At 30.5% G+C, this 16,964-nt stretch overlaps 2 protein-coding genes across 4 annotated transcripts in view; one reads left to right on the top strand and one right to left on the bottom strand.

Moving 5' to 3' along the window:
* The window catches only part of LOC142323995 (lysosomal-associated transmembrane protein 4A), a 124,449-nt gene that overhangs the window by 47,001 nt on the left and 60,484 nt on the right, over nucleotides 1-16,964 (bottom strand). The gene's annotated exons all lie outside the window — the stretch shown is intronic.
* LOC142323994 (putative ammonium transporter 1) overlaps nucleotides 14,390-16,964 on the top strand; it is a 78,483-nt gene continuing 75,908 nt past the window's right edge. Inside the window, exon 1 of one of the 3 annotated variants that reach the window (XM_075364471.1) lies at nucleotides 14,390-14,536. The gene's annotated coding sequence lies outside the window, so the exon portion shown is untranslated. Of the gene's footprint in view, nucleotides 14,537-16,285; nucleotides 16,306-16,964 lie in introns of those variants that run through there. The other 2 variants (XM_075364472.1, XM_075364473.1) reach the window with 2 other exon arrangements.

Here is a 16,964-nt window from a genome sequence, read left to right as displayed (position 1 = left end):
GGAATCTAATCTTATTTATAATTATAATCTATTTTATAATTAACTGTATAATTTGTGACACTGATATGATAGAGGTTATATTGTGGTTTCTTTAGATGCATCCATGCAAATGCTGAGGCATTTCCTTTATTTTAACTATGAAGTAGCATATTTACACATTCTTAATAATAAAATATTATGTACCAGTATGAAAAAAAAAGTTTGTTTATTTATAATATTCACAGCAACATCCAAATTTTAGGCATAGTTCATAATGCCACAAACTAAAATCAATCAATTAACACAAAATTTACAAACACTAAATCTAACAAAAAATTCAAAGAAACAAACAACCACAACAAACAATAAATACTTTGTTATTTATTTCTTGATTAAATATACTATTTGATAAATATTTTATTACTAAGCACAGTACATACTGTATTTTAAATAAGTGCTATTAACAACAGTGTAATCTCTAGTGTCATTAAAGAAAGGACTCGAGTGTAATCTTCTTAAAAACCCAATCATAATTTTTTTTTAAAGAAATCATCACTGATCATAATAGGAACACATTAACTTCTGGCAGGTCTCCTACTTTTTCAATTCTCCTTCACTTTCAAGCCATTGTTTCTTTCTCTCTTGTAACCACTTCCTAATGTCACACTTTATTTTTTTATGGATCCCTTTGTAATCTTGTTCTTCTTTCTAAATATGTTTCTGTTCTCTTTGTCTGTATGTTTATAACTGCAATTCTGAGATCTTCTTATTTGTTAAACCATCTGGCATTAGATTTATTTCTATTATATTTGTCAAAGATCTTCTTAGTTAGTCTGTTTAATGTTAACAAGAATTAAGATTCTTGTTAAGTGTTCATAAAAGAGCTAGTCTTCATTTTCATATGTTCCTCGTGACTCTTGTCTGTTTTGAGGTAGACTTCATTCATTATTCTTCCACATTTTCCCACCCTCACTGGTCCTCAGTCAAAGTATCTTTCACTAGCTAATTTCTATTTTGTCTACTTCTACCTGATTTAGCACTACGCATTCTGCACCATAGGACTTTACGTCGGATTATGGTAGTGGTGTATTGCTTATCTTACCCATCCTTGACATTCATCTTTTGTTGTATTGCTTTTTGTCAAGACACAGGCTTTATGCAATCTGCTGATCCTTATTTATTTGCTTCTTTATACTAATCATATTGGTTGAACAATTTTGCCTAAGTACTTTAATTTTTCTATTTTCTTGAATTTTTTATTAAAAAAAAAACTTCAGTTCTTTATGCTGATAAAAAACAATAAATATTTTAGTTTTAAAAAATAAAATTCCAAAAGCATTCACAAATTATAAAACTATCTTTCCCCAATGATATATTTTATTTTTGTGAACTGTGGGAATATTCTTTATCACAGTGAATTTATCTCTGTTCTTACAATAAAGGCATGAAAAGAGAACATAAGTGAGATTTCATGCATAATTTCAGCATAACTTCATACCACATTCTTACATCAACAGAATAATATAATTAACTGTACTTTACTAATCTAACAATATTATTTTATAATAGTTTTCTTATAGGATAAAATGTAATGATGTATTACTAATGAGATATTAGTTATGAATTAAAATGTGTTACTGAACACACATTCAGAAAAAAAACATTTGAATAAATTTACGAAATAAATATTCAATTCAGCCATAATTATGAGGTGCATAACTTATACATTAAATGGGTATTTCAGAAATCAATGAGCTTGCTATATTCCAATAACCATGTACATGTTGTTCAATCTTTACTAATACATAAATAGTTGTTTTATGAACGAATTATGAAAAGATAATACTGTATTACATCTGTTAAGAAAAAAACTAAAAATATTTATGTAATAAGTTTTACAAAACATTTAAAAGATAAAGGAAATTCAACTTTTTTTGATAAGCACTATTTAAGAAATTAATCAATGAAATAATATTACTTTATTTTTTAACAAAATCTTCTAGTTTAATTTAAAGCAACTGAAGATAACTTTATTCCACATAAATGTTGCATATTCCTACATATAATTGTACAGAAATTATTAATTTACATATTGAAGGGTATCGTAAGCACCCCCTCTGGCAAGTATGACAATTAGACAGAGGCGACAACACTACCTCTGTAATTTGTTTTTTCGACACCTTCCGTACATTCAAATTCATTTTATTAAATAAATAACAATGGTTTTGGATATATGAATTGTCTAAGAAATTTGAATAATAATTTAATCTTACGTGCAAAACAGTTTTTTGATTAGCATTCTTGTTTTTTTTTTTTATTGGAGTGCATCAAAGTTCACAGTAACTACTATAAAATATTCAGACTTTAGAAGTGGTCCAACCACTTGTCCAACCAGAAATTTGTCTCTGAATTTATTTTCAAAATTAGTGATCATTCTTTTTTTTACAAAAAAAGATTATTTAGCAGCAATAATCACATTATGGATAATTCCATCTTCAATGCTATGCAAAAAATAAAATCAAAACACATTCAAGCTTAAACTTTCATTCAATCATTTTCTTACTACATGAAGTTTCTTTTATATTTAAATACCAGACTTTTTTCTACACACAACCCTATGCCTAAACATATTTATGTTGAGCTAATGTTTTTTTCAAACCATTTATATTCAAGATCTCAAAAGATCACATCTCAAAGAAATGTGATGAACAAAATGTAACAACTTACTTTAAACAGTATTCTTAATACTGTTTCGTATCTTACTGAATTCATCCTGTAAAATTCATTCTCTCTTATTAAAATGGGATCCCCTTAAAAAAAATGTAATCGACCAAGGAACCCACATTGTTACTCGATTTATTTTCTATTGGAAACTGGATTTCAGCCCACTTGGTTTTATTTCATACTAATAAAACACATTATTTACATTCTTAATAACATATTTCGACCAGGTTTCTATGTTGCTCACATGTACTGCCTATAATTTAATTTTAGTCAAATTTTAAATTTGACTGTTCACCAGCAAGATGGAACAAAAAGTAGAGGATTGTGCAGCAGTCGTGATCAATAATATACAAATGTGGCTTGAAGGGAGAGAACTGACATTAGCACCTAATAAGTCATCGGCGGTCACCTTAACAGGCAGAAGAATCAAAGAAATATGAGTCAGAGTAGGTGGACATGATAGTCCCCACATGTAGATGTATTAAATATCTAGGCATGTGGTTGCAAACCAGTAGGCTACAGACGGAGCACTTTAACAGAGTAATGCAGGGAGCCAAGGCTGTGACTGGTCAGTTGAGCAGGCTCATAACCAGATACAGGAGTCGGTCCATGTTTGTCGAAAATAAGATTGATTTTGTCAATTGCAATGACAATTATTTTATATGTGGTCCTGGCATGGGCCGAGGCCTTTGATAGGAAGATCCTAGATAAGGTATCTGCCCTGCAGAGGAGAGCTGCGATATGAATTGCATCTGCATTTAAGACTGTATAAAAAACGCAGAAGTCATAGCGGGAATACCCCCTCTATTGGGCTTAGGGCTCTGATGCTCCAACGAGTTAACTGTGGGATATGTAGAAGTGAATCTAAAAGACAGATGCTTGAAGGATGACAGGTACAGTGGGAAACATCAGCTACTGGAGGCTGGACTAGAAGGATAATTTCCCAAGTCAACATATGGATAAACAGGGGGTACGAAGAGGTGGGATTCCATCTCACACAACTGTTAACTGGACACTGTGAGTTTGGGGCCAACCTCCATTGTTTTGGTAGGTGGATGACCCCAGACTGCTGATACACTAACAAAATTCACTTGGTAGAGCACTCTAATGCACATATGTAATAGATGGGACGAGATTAGGCACTCATTCGGGATAAGTCAATTGCAAATATGCTGCAGTACATGCTAAAAGAAAACATGAATGGGATAACATAGCCTCTAAGGGACGCTAGAGAGTGGGATGGCGACTGATATTGGTGGTAGGGAAATACAAGGGCAGCCCTGCTCGTGAGAGATGTTCAATGAGATGGGCCACTCTCGATGAGTGACTGGGGACCCTTGAGTTTGGGGGAAAATGAAAAGACCGCAGACCCAGCTAGATCCCCTCCTTGGGGGGGGGGGGGGAACTGGTTTGGGGCATGACACAAAGAAAAGACAGAGTCTCGGCCTACTGGGTGAGCGACTCCTGCAGGGCATGGCATCGCCAAATCCTTCGGCGTCCTGGGAGGTTAGAGGCCAGGTATCCACTGAGGATGTGTAATGCATAACTGCTGGACCATTCTGAGATGTCTTGTAGGGAATGAAAAAAATTTCCACCTTAAGATAAGAAAAATATCAAATTTACTCAACACTACAATTTTTGCATGTGTAAACAAGTCTCACATGTTTAGCATATGACAAGCCCCATCTTATTACAATTCCAGCAACATTTTGGTCATCCCTTTCCGTAAGGGTTGGTAATGTTTAGAGGACTAATGACCACTTTAAACAGATTCAATATTGTGCCTATTAAGGAAGGTATGATTTTTTTGTTTTCGAAACCCCATTTTTTTCCACCCCGTGGGCCAATGGTTGGTGATATCAAAAAACTTTTGCTTCCACAGAATAATAGGAACTTTAAACAAATTCGATATTTTCTTAATAAGAAAGTTATAGCAATATTTTGTTTTTTTTTAAAAGCACCCTCATTTCCACCCCCCGAAGTCCGATTTTGGCATGTCAAAATTTTCCCGAAGCAGAATCATGGTATTCATTACAATAGATAGCTTTCTTATAAAATCTACCTAAAAGGAAACAAAAACCACAAATAAGAAAAAGACTGACGTAGACAATTTAATATCAAAGTCTAGTTTACAGGAAACTAAACTACAAAACTAATCAAAAAAGGCAGTTAATAAACAACAAAAAAGTAAACACTTCTTAGCCGTTCAAAGCAAGGTTTTAAAACTAAGGGAAACAAGACTAAGAAACAACCTTAAAGTATTTCATAAATAAAAAAAGGCAACACTTTCAAAAAGCTTACAGAAAAAACTAAAAACCAAAGGAGAAAAAATATAAAAAGAAAACTTAAAACAGTTGACATTGCTATAATGTAAGGAAAAAGGTAGTAACTAAGTGAAAACTAACATAAGTAAAAGAAAAGTAAAACAGAAAACATAATGATAGTGGTGGGATTGGATTAAGCGACATGTGGTGTAGGTCCCCTAAGCCAAAAATTCAAGATTTTTTTTATAAGGAAAATAAATAACTATTGAAATTGAAGACATTTATTTGTACTGATGTGTAACACTATATGTTTCAAAATAGTTTACTTTTTATGATTTAATTTGTCATTACAAAGTTTAAAATTAAATTATTATAATTAAAACAGTTTAATAAATGAATGGATATAATAAAACTTTACGCAGTTATTATTTTTTTTTTTTTTATTAAAATTTGTAAAAAGGAGTCAATATTTTGGGATTTAAATTTTTTTTTTTTTTTTAAATATTAATCTTCGAAAGCCTGAAAACTGTTTAAACAAATTTTACTAAATTTCATTTACATTTTTATTTAATATTGTTTTTAAATGCATAAATGTTACAAGTGTTGGGAGAATGCTTGTGCTTCATTTTAAGTACCTCCTTTTAAGGGAATAATAACTCCATAGTTATATACAACACATTTACACATAAATAAAACTAATTAAAAAGGTTTAATCAGCTAACTAACAACACTTCTTAACCATTCAAAACAAGGTTTTAAAACCAAGAGAAACAAGAAATTAGACTTATAAAATTATAAATAAACTTTTTTTTATCTTCAGTTATTTGACTGGTTTGATGCAGCTCTCCAAGATTTCCTATCTAGTACTAGTCGTTTCATTTCTGTATACCCCCTAACTCCTACATCCCTAACAATTTGTTTTACATACTCTAAACATTGCCTGCCTGCACAATTTTTTCCTTCTACCTGTCCCTCCAATGTTAAAGTGACTATTCCAGGATGCCTTAATATGTGGCCTATAAGTTTGTCTCTTCTTTTAACTATGTTTTTTCAAATGCTTCTTTCTTCATCGATTTGCCACAACACCTCTTCATTTGTCACTTTATCCACCCATTTGATTTTTAACATTCTCCTATAGCACCACATTTCAAAACCTTCTAATTTTTTCTTCTCAGGTACTCCGATCATCCAAGTTTCACTTACACATAAAGCAACGCTCCAAACATATACTTTCAAAAATCTTTTCCTGACATTTAAATTAATTTTTGATGTAAACAAATTATTTCTGACTGAAGGCTCGTTTCGCCTGTGTTATTCGGTATTTTATTTTGCTCCTGCTTCATCCATCTTTAGTAATGGTACTTCCCAAATAACAAAATTCTTCTATCTCCATAATCTTTTCTCTTCCTATTTTTACATTCAATGGTCCATCTTCGTTATTTCTACTACATTTCAGTACTTTCATTTTGTTCTTGTTTATTTTCATGTGGTAGTTCTTGCGTAGGACTTTATCCATGCTATTCATTGTTTCTTCTAAATCCTTTGTACTCTCAGCTAAGAATTACTATATTACTTATAAGAATTACTTTAGAATTACTATATCAGCAAATCGTACCATCTTTATCTTTTTACCTTGTACTGTTACTCCAGATTTAAATTGTTCTTTAACATCATTAACTGCTAGTTCTATACAAAGATTAGAAAGTAACAGGGATATGGAACATCCTTGTCAGACTCCTTTTCTTATTATGACTTCTTACTGTTACTGTTTATAATTATTTCTGTTGCTGTTTGGTTCCTGTAAATGTTAACAATTGTTCTTCTTTCTCAGTATTTGAACCCTAATTGTTAAAATGCTGAACATTTTATTTCAGTCTACATTATCGAATGCCTTTTCTAGGTCTATAAATGCCAAGTATGTGGTTTGTTTTTCTTCTACTATTAATCTTCCTTCTACTATTAATCAAAGTACTAAAACTGCTTCCCTTGTCCCTATACATTTCCTGAACCAAATTGGTCTTCTCCTAACATTTCTTCCACTCTCCTCTCAATTCTTCTGTACAGAATTCTAGTTAAGATTTTTTATGTATGGCTAGTTAAGCTAATTGTTCTGTATTCTTCACATTTATCTGCTCCTGCTCTCTTTGGTATCATGACTGTAACACTGTTTTTCAAGTCTGACGGAACTTCCCTTTTTTCATAAATATTACACACCAGTTTGCATAATCTATCAATCGCTTCCTCACCTGCACTGCGTAGTAATTCTACAGGTATTCCGTCTATTCCAGGAACCTTTCTGCCATTAAAATCTTTTAATGCACTCTGATCTCAGTATTGTATCTCCCTTTTCATCCTCTTCGACTTCCTCTTCTTTTTTTATAACACCATTTTCTAATCCATTTTCTGTAACTCTTCAAAATATTCCACCCACCTATTGACTTTGCCTTTCGTATTATATATCAGTGTACTATCTTTGTTTAACACATTATTAGATTTTAATTTATGTACGCCAAAATTTTCCTTAACTTTCCTGTATGCTCCGTCTATTTTACCAATGCTCATTTCTCTTTCCACTTTCTTTCGCTAGATTCCACTTCCTGTTTATAATATTTCTTAAATGTTGATAGTTCCTTTTACTTTCTTCAACACTAGCATTCTTATATTTTCTACTTTCATCAATCAGCTGCAATATATTGTCTGAAATCCAAGGTTTTCTACCATTTCTCTTTGTTACGCCTAAGTTCACTTCTGCTGATTTAAGAATTTCCTTTTTAACATTCTCTCATTCTTCTTCTACATTTTCTACCTAATCTTTTTTACTCTTTTTTGCTCATCTTGCGATATCCTTCTCAAAAATTTTTTTTGTAGGCATATAGACGTTAACAATCGTTGTCGGTTTAGGTTTCGATTTTATCCTTATTACAATGGTTCTATTTTTATGCATTTTTAAATACTCTACTCTCTTTCCTATCTTCTTGTTCATTACGAAACCTACTCCTGCCTGCCCATTATTTGAAGCTGAGTTAATTATTCTAAAATCATCTGACCAAAAGTCGTTTTCCTCTTCCCACCAAACCTTGCTAATTCCAACTACATCTACATTTATCCTATCCATTTCCCTCTTTAAATTTTCTAACCTACCAACCTATTTTAGACTTCTAAAATTCCACGCTCCAACTCATAGAATGTTATTTTTTAATTTTCTGGTGACCCCTTCCTTAGTAGTCCCCACCTGTAGATCTGAACAGGGGACTAGTTTACCTCTGGAATATTTTACCATGGAAGGCGCCTCCATCATTTTTAAATGAAAATGCAGAGAGCTACATTTTCTTGGAAAAAAAGCAGCTATAGTTTTCCATTGCTTTCTGCTGCGCAGTACTCAGAGGATTGAGTGATATTGATATGGCCTTTTAAGTCGTCCTGACCTATGCCCTCAACAACTATTTAAAGAGCTGCTGCCCTCTTTCAGGAATCATTCCTTAGTCTGGCTCTCAACAGATACCTCTCCAATATAGCTGCACCTTTGGTCCAGCTATTCTGTATCACTGAGCACTCAAGTCCCCTCACCAACGGCAAGGTCTCATGATTCATAGAAGGATAAAAATAAAAATAAAATAAACATTTAAATTTACTGTCTGTATTTCTTAATGTTGACACATTACTTACAGAGAACGATTTGATTCATTTAAATAATGTATTAATTCCCAAATAACATTACTGTCTCATTTGAGATGCTTAGGATTTATACATAAGAGTTCTACTAGATCAAAAGTAGGTATGAATTGGATTTTATCTTTGTTATACTCTGGGTCCTATATTCTTTCCAAAGATTAGTGATTGTTTTTCTGTACTTTTAATAAATGTTACTGATCAGTAGGTAAAAGAGAGATCAATTAATTATGCATAGTTTCAATAAAATTGTACCACAACCACTGAACCTGATAGGACAAAAATATTCTTATATGATGTTTTTAAACACTGGACCATTCAGAACCAAATTAGTTGGATTTCAACTTATTCGACTATACTGGTTTCTTTTTACTTTCCTGGGATAATAGCTCTTGATCTATGTTGCAAGAAGTAAAGTACAGTAATCAGTCAAAAAATTGGATATGGGTTTTTTAAATTTCTCAATGTTTCATGACCCAGGGACCCAAAAAAAAAGTAAAAAAATGGTGCGTAATATTTGTACATCCATATGTACATGTGTTGGCATGTTTGAAGCTTAATACTTTTTATTGGCAAAACTGATTTTTATAAAACTGGCTACAGAGACTCATGTATATAGGAAATTTGTTAGTAAAAGTTTAGAAACATTATTTCTAGTGGGTGGGATATGGGTCAATTTTCCCAAAATTTTGCAAGCACAACTTTATATTAGTGAACTGAGAACCAAGTTTTGTGAAATGACTGTACAGTAAGTCTAATGGTTAAAATTCTAAAGTTCAATTAGACTAATGTTTGTATAATGTTATAAACAACTTGAATCAACTACAAAAGAAAGTTTTGAGCAAGCTTTATATTGTAAACATTTCAAGAGTCTGTATCGCTTTGATTTCCCTTTGAGAAAGCCCAGAATGTTTTTATGGACTGGAAGCTTAATGACTTTCATTATGATAATCTCTTTTGGTGGATCAGTCAAGTATGGTGGAAAGTGGATTGAAAATAAATCGAGTAATGATATGGGTTACTTGGTCAATTACATTTTTTCTATAGGGATCCCATTTTAATACGAGACATACTGTTTTTATCCTACAATGAATTCTGCAGGACGAAGTCAGTAAGATACAAAACACTATTAAGAATACTATTTAAAAATATGTTAATACGTTTTATTCATCATATCTCTTTCGTTGAGATCTAGTATATAAATGGCTTGCAAAAAACATTAGCTCAACATAAATATATTTAGATGTTTAGGCATAGAGTCGTTATGTAAAAAAAGAAAAGAAAGTTTTATACTGAAATATAAAAGAAACTTCATGTAATAGGAAAACGATCGAATGTAAATTTAAGCTTGACAGAATGTGCTTTTATTTCATTTTTTGCATGCAGCTGAAGATGGAATTGTCCATAAAGTTCCATGTAGATAAAGTCATACATGCTCCTAAATGATCTTTTTTGTAAAAAGAAGTATGATCACTAATTTGAAAATAAATTTGGAGACAAATTTCTGTTTTGAAATAATCTTATACAATTCATATGAGAAATTGGTAGTGCCAGTGAACCAATAAGAGTAAAAAATGTTCAAAATGTATGCATACTAGAGAAACACACTAAAATGCATTAGTCCATAATTAACAATGCACTCAACCACAGTTTTTTAAACTTATTTTCTAACTCTATTAATTAATCATACTTATAAGCAAACGTATAGTGACAATGAATGGTCTTAGAATTTGAAAATCATAAATAGAACAGCACTATGGACACTTCTGAGCCAAAATTCTTACATAATGTAGTTCCTAAATCATGGAGTGAAACCTACATCTTTTATGAAGGTTCTAAGTCAATGGCCTAATTACAGTTAAATGCAGTATATATACCATATATAGTGAGGTGAAACTTTTAGGTGATGGAAATAAAAGGAAGAAAGCCTTCAGTAAGAAGAGGAAATTTCTTTACAAAAGTCTGGACTTAGAATAGGAAGTGGTTAGCCAAATGCTTCATATGGAGTGTCTTTTACAGAAGTGAAGAATGGGTGATAAGGAAAAGGAAAGACTGGATTGAAAACTTTGTGATACAGATATAAAGAAAGAAATATGAATAGATAAAGTGAGGAATGAGGAAATAATGAACAAGATTAAAGAAGAAAGCAATTAAAAAATGAAAAGGAAACTGGTTAGAATATGAGATTAGCAAAAGTTTCATTTTTTTGACAACTGCATTGAAAGGGTAAGTAGCATGAGAAAGAAATGGGGTTAAGATTGTAAAGTAGAGGAGGAAGAAGTTTTGAAACAGAAGTGGATGGAGACAACAGTGGTGTAAGGGAACTGTTTTATGTACTTTTTATGTTTTGATCTACATGAAAATAGCCAATTTTTATGTAAAAATAAAAGCTGCTAAATGTATCATTTAAATTTTATTCAATTAAAAAAAAAAATTATTTTTTCCACACAGTTTTGGAAAAGATCTACAAAGTATCTCTGAGTCTGCTGACAAAGTACTTTGCAAGCAATATACTTAACAAAATAAAATTATAATTAAAATTGTATCAGTAAATTATTACATATGCAAACACACATTCAATGGGTAAATAGAATTGTTCAACCAAACTTTTGACTATCCATAACAAAATGGATATTGTTCATTGCAGATACCTAATTCCCAGCCACCAATATGAGGCCGATCATATACCTGAAAAGTGCTTATTCCTGTGCTTATTTTTTATATTAATTTTTATTAAAATATAATTATTGATATCAGAAAGTAGTTATGAATTAAAATCCACATTTAATGCATTAAATTAGTTCGCATGAAACAGTAGTAACTAAGTATTTTCAAGAAGTGAAACTTTTGAAATCACTAAAAAAATACTGAGATTAGAAAAAAATATAGAAAATTGTTATGTAAATTATTTAAATCTTTATAAAAACTGGTAAATATCACTACTAGTGGTATAAACTATTCCTAAAGCCATGCTGAAAAGACCCAAGACGTAATGGTCACTTAAAACAAGCCAAACCATAGACAATGAAATTGTTTTTTTGTAACTCAACACAAGAAAGTGGCTTACTAGAAAGTGACTTATTATGCATCCTTTTCCACTTTTAATAAACTACTGACCAATTTAAAAGATGTTCTTTTATAGAAACAATATAATTCTGTCAATAAATTTTATTAAAAATAAAAACCTGAATTTCTACATCTCTATATCAATGAGTTGTATTTACCTAACATTATTTCTAGTAATTATTACAGCTTATAATTTGTTTTTATATTTATAATTTTGATGTGATCTGTATAATTTAGTATTTATTATGTACAGACATCAATAAAAGGTTTATTTGTTTACTATATACCATTGTCTACTTTTGAACCCAATTCATCAACATGCATTTTGCTTGATAGCATTCTACAAATCTTGTCCATTGTCACAGGTCGGACAGTGAGTCAGCGATCGCCTCTACTTCTTTCCCTCTACCATTCTTCCTCTATCACCCTTCCTTTCTCCTCAAATCTCTTAAGAGGGTTCTAGGTCCACCTAAAATCTTATTCTAACCAAAATCTTTGTAGTGGTGAAATTGATACTATCATCCATGTTTATTCTATTGCTAGAAAACTTCTGAATCATTTTTTCACATTTCTTCTAATCATTCATACCATTATAAACAATGAATGAATTTTTCAATGAAAGTAGGTATAACTTTTTGAAACACCAAAATGTATCACTGTCAGTGATCTCACAGTTTCAGGTAACAGAACTGATTATAAACCACGGCAAACAATTTTAAACAAGCTGGATTGACCTTATCTTTCAAATATGCTAACCTCCAGAAGAGAAATTAACTAAATGCTTATTGATTTCAAGGTAGAAGTAACGTAATAAAAACTATTTTGTATCAACCATTTTCACCTAGCAAAAACCCAAATTGGTTTCTGTTTAATAATTGCTGTTCTAATTAATTTTAATAAAGGAGCTGCAAAAATTTATTTCTCTTGCACCATTTTATGAAATATTAAAAAGTTGAATTTCTCTAAAACAATCCATATGGTATAATTTTAATAAACAGATAAATCTTTTATTCTGATCGGTGATTAATAAATACACTATATAGATCACGTCAGTAGTGGAATGAACTATCCCAGCATTTAGCTGAATGCATCAAGGAAAACTGTGGTAAAATCCTTGATCAGATCACAAAATAAATATCGTAAAATAACAATTTAGAAGTGATCTAAAGTGTGTATTAATTATTTGTATCAATTATTTTAAATATAAACACATGAAATAATATTAGGGTAAATACATGATGGTACTGTATAAAGATTCTGTCACAGTAAGCACGTCAGAAGGACAGATTTCTGGTGTTAGTTAAGAAAAAAAGGATGTTGCACTGTTATAATGATTTTTGAAAATAATATTATTTTTGGTGTGTTAGCTAGGTTTCAGTATTTCATACTACGTTAATATCATGTGTTCAAAACGATTAAAACTTCAAAACTGATTTTTTGGACACATCCACCCACTTTTTATATAAGTTAAAAAGTTATAACTTAAAAATCTCCAAAACTACTAGATCAATTTCATTGAAATTAACATTTGCTGTTGTAAATTTGATAAAGATTAGTCGAGTCCTTTTTGAGTTACACTCAATTTCAGGTCGAAAAATGATCTGTCACCACTGAATTAAATCATGCCCTTAAACTAATGCTTTCATGAAAACTACAGCTCCATTTAAGTAGATTCAAGTATGCTAGAATCACAGCTCAATACAGTTTTATTGAATTTTACCAATGCTTTTTCTAAAATATTTTTTACTACTTTTTAAAAATTTTATTAAGCAATTATTGTGTTTTTTTGTCTGTATTGTTATATTTTAAAAATAATGTTTATTATACAATATATTTTTAAATAATTAGCTTAATATTTGATGTATACGTAAGTGGGGCTGTGGTTTTCATGAAAGCATTTGCTAAATTGATAATTTAATTCAGTGGTGACAGATGTCTGAGAAGATCCAAGTAAAATAATGAAACGTCTGTCTTTTTTTGGCTGTAACTCCAGTCCCTATGAACAGATTTGCTTGAAAATCAATAGGGCTCTATATCTTATAGGTTTACATCACCGTACTAAGATTTGCATCTGGTAGAACAGACGGTCATGTATAAAAACATGACCAGGCACAGTGACTAAAATCTGCTAAAAAATAAATGCACAATTATTCACAATAAAAGTGGTATAAATGAAAATTATTTATTACATATTTATGTAAATGTTGTGCCAATGTTGCAGAAAATTCAGTGTCTTTAAAAAATGTTTTAAATGTATTATTTAAAAATTCATCAACAAAGTAAAATTGTTTCTGTAAAAATTTTTTTAAATTGTATTTTAAACAAATTAGTGGAAAGATTTTTCATAGTTTAGTCATTTATTAAAAATAGTAAAGCAAACTTCATAAGGTCTTTTCTTGTAAGTTGAAGTTACAAAAAAACAGTCTGGTTTAAAAAGAGGTGGATATTATTATTTTTAAGAATAAGTAACTATTGATAATCTGTATTTATACGGATAAAAACCGATAAAGAACGTAAATACATGTAAAAGTAATAATTATTCACAATATTGCTCACTTACGATAATGATAAAGTAATAATAAATACTGTCTAGAATACAAGTATTTACTCAATTACATGTTTACTTATGAATAAAATACTCTTACGGTGTTAGCGCGTATGTTAGTACCACACATCGTACGCGTAGTAGTGATACGTTACAATCGACGCTACAGTTCGGCCTTCCATCCTTCCTTCGTGATTTATTTCACTACCTTTTTATTTTTTTATTATTTTTTTAAATATTTTTACTTCAGTCCTCACTTCAGCTCAGTAGCCTCATGAACACCGAGGAGGTAAGTGCCTAGACGTAAACTCAGTAAATAGTTATCGACGTATACATTACAACTTTCATTATAATTTAAATAATGCGAATATTACTAACGACTTGCAATTACATTACTTAAACTAACGCTCTATTAATAAAAAAAAATTATTTAAAGAATTTATTTGACTATTAACATTTAATTAAAAAAGAAAAATTTACGGATAAAATTTACAAATTATTTCAAACTTGTTCGTTTACATTATAGAAAATGCAATAAGTAAATTTTTTATGTCCAACTATGGATCGCATTTAAGATACCATATTTCATCGTTTTTTCTGCGTTTCTGACATTCTAATTCTCAGTCTTAGATCATGTTCTTCCGTAATGTTTCTTCTCTTTCTTTAAAATTTTTAAATTTTAATCCTTTTCCTTAATAAGTGTCTTTCTATTATATCATCAGCGGGAATATTTAAGTCTTCCTGATATTTTTCAGTTACCATGAACCAGTTTGTTTAACTTTTTTTTTTTTTTGTTAAAAAAAACAAAAATATTTATTTTTATGTATTCGGAAAATTTTTTCCGAATTTTTTTTTACCGGACCTACTAACGATCACGCGTACATAATGACTTTTTTCTTCTCCATAATTTTCTCATTCTTTCCCTTAACTTTTCTCTCCTATCTTCAGTTAGTCCATCCGCTGTTTTTATTTTCTGTTTCTTAGAAAATCTAGATTCAACCACTACTTTCCTGAAAGATTGTCAGTAGAAAATCTTTTTTGCAATTTACACACATTCAATATTTTGAACCAGCTTATTTTGGTTTCACGTTTTTGCGAAAAACTTAAAAATTTGTTTTATTAATCTAATTTATTCTATTTTATACAAGTGACCATAAAACTTGGTCTTTTTTATTTCAAAATTTTCTTAATTTATAAATATTTTCTTCGAGTTTAGACCACGGATATTCTTAAAAATTTTTTTCAACTGTTTACTAGATTCTTTCGTAAGAAATGTCTTCCGCATCATATAACTCTTTAGGTAAAACTACAGTTTTATATCTTAATTTCGCGTTTTTGGATAAAGAGTTTTGACTTTCGATACTTTCAATCTTGAACCTTCGTTTTAACACTTTTTAATTGCTTTTCTGTTTTGTTCTATTTTTTTTTTATAATCGAATCCAATCTTTGGTTTTTAGATTTTTTGTAGAATTTCCCTTTCTTTTTTTTCATAATACCTGCATATTCTAACTGCCCAACATGTAGAGTTAAACCATTCAGAGGCATACAAACTTTCCAGTTTTATCATTGAGGTATAATATACCCTTAATTATGTATTAATTGATAAATCTTCATTCTCCATTTAATTCGCCCGATTTCATTAGTTTTTTGCCTTTACCGTTGTTCGGCTGAATAATTTCTCCAGATTTTTAAATTGGCTCACTTTTTTAATTTTTTGTAATTTATATTTTTTAAATTCGGTGAATATTTTTAGAAGAAAAATTTATTTTTTAAAATTACATTTGTAATCCAGAATAATATTTATTTAAAAATAAAAAAATAAAAACAAAAATCACAACATGTGAAAAATAAATATTTTCATTTATTTTGTAAATTTCAAAAATTGATTTTCAGGCTTTATTGTAGCAATTTTATTATCCGGATTTTTAAGAACTTCGTCAGAACTTCGCCGGTAATAGTCCGCAGAACTGGACGGCACGACGAAGCCAACGCGAAGACAACGTTTTTTCTTCCATTTGATGAACCGCGTACTCGAATATGTCGCTTTTCCTCAAAAAGGTGGGTTTACGAATCGCGCCACTAGTAACAGTACTTAATAGTACCTTTTTCTTTTTCCTGTTTAGCCTCCGGTAATTACCTTTGAAATAATACTTCAGAGGATGATGTGATGAGTGCAAATGAAGTGTAGTCTTGTACAGTCTCAGTTCGACCATTCCTGAGATGTGTGGTTAATTGAAACCCAACCGCCAAAGAACATCGGTATCCACGATCTAGTATTCAAATCCGCGTAAAAATAACTGACTTAGGTAGGACTTGAACGCTGGAACTCTCGACTTCCAAATCAGCCGATTTGAGAAGACACGTTCATCACTAGACCCACCCGGTGGGTTGGGCTTAACAGTATTAATAGCGTACAAAAAACTTGATAATGCACTTGAAATAATAAAAACTTAAAAGAAAATATACTACAGCTAGTTTTAATAGTAAATGCTCTTATGTAAAAATATTGAAGATGAAACAATTTTTTTAATTCTCAGCAGTAATAAAAGTATTAGTTAATAAGAGATTATAGCTGTTAATAAAACACGAACAGTAGAAAAGTGTTGCAAATGTGGCAACAAAGATTTGTTACGTAAAACATTAATAAATTCGATCGGCAAAATTTTTATTCTACAGTTAAATTATTTGAACTAACTGATGGAAAAATAAAAAGTTCA

The sequence above is a fragment of the Lycorma delicatula genome, chromosome 4 (genome assembly GCF_047948215.1).
Source record: "Lycorma delicatula isolate Av1 chromosome 4, ASM4794821v1, whole genome shotgun sequence".
NCBI classification, from domain to species: domain Eukaryota; kingdom Metazoa; phylum Arthropoda; class Insecta; order Hemiptera; family Fulgoridae; genus Lycorma; species Lycorma delicatula.
Note: the sequence above shows the minus strand (reverse complement) of the source record. Positions and strands in the feature narration are given on the sequence as shown.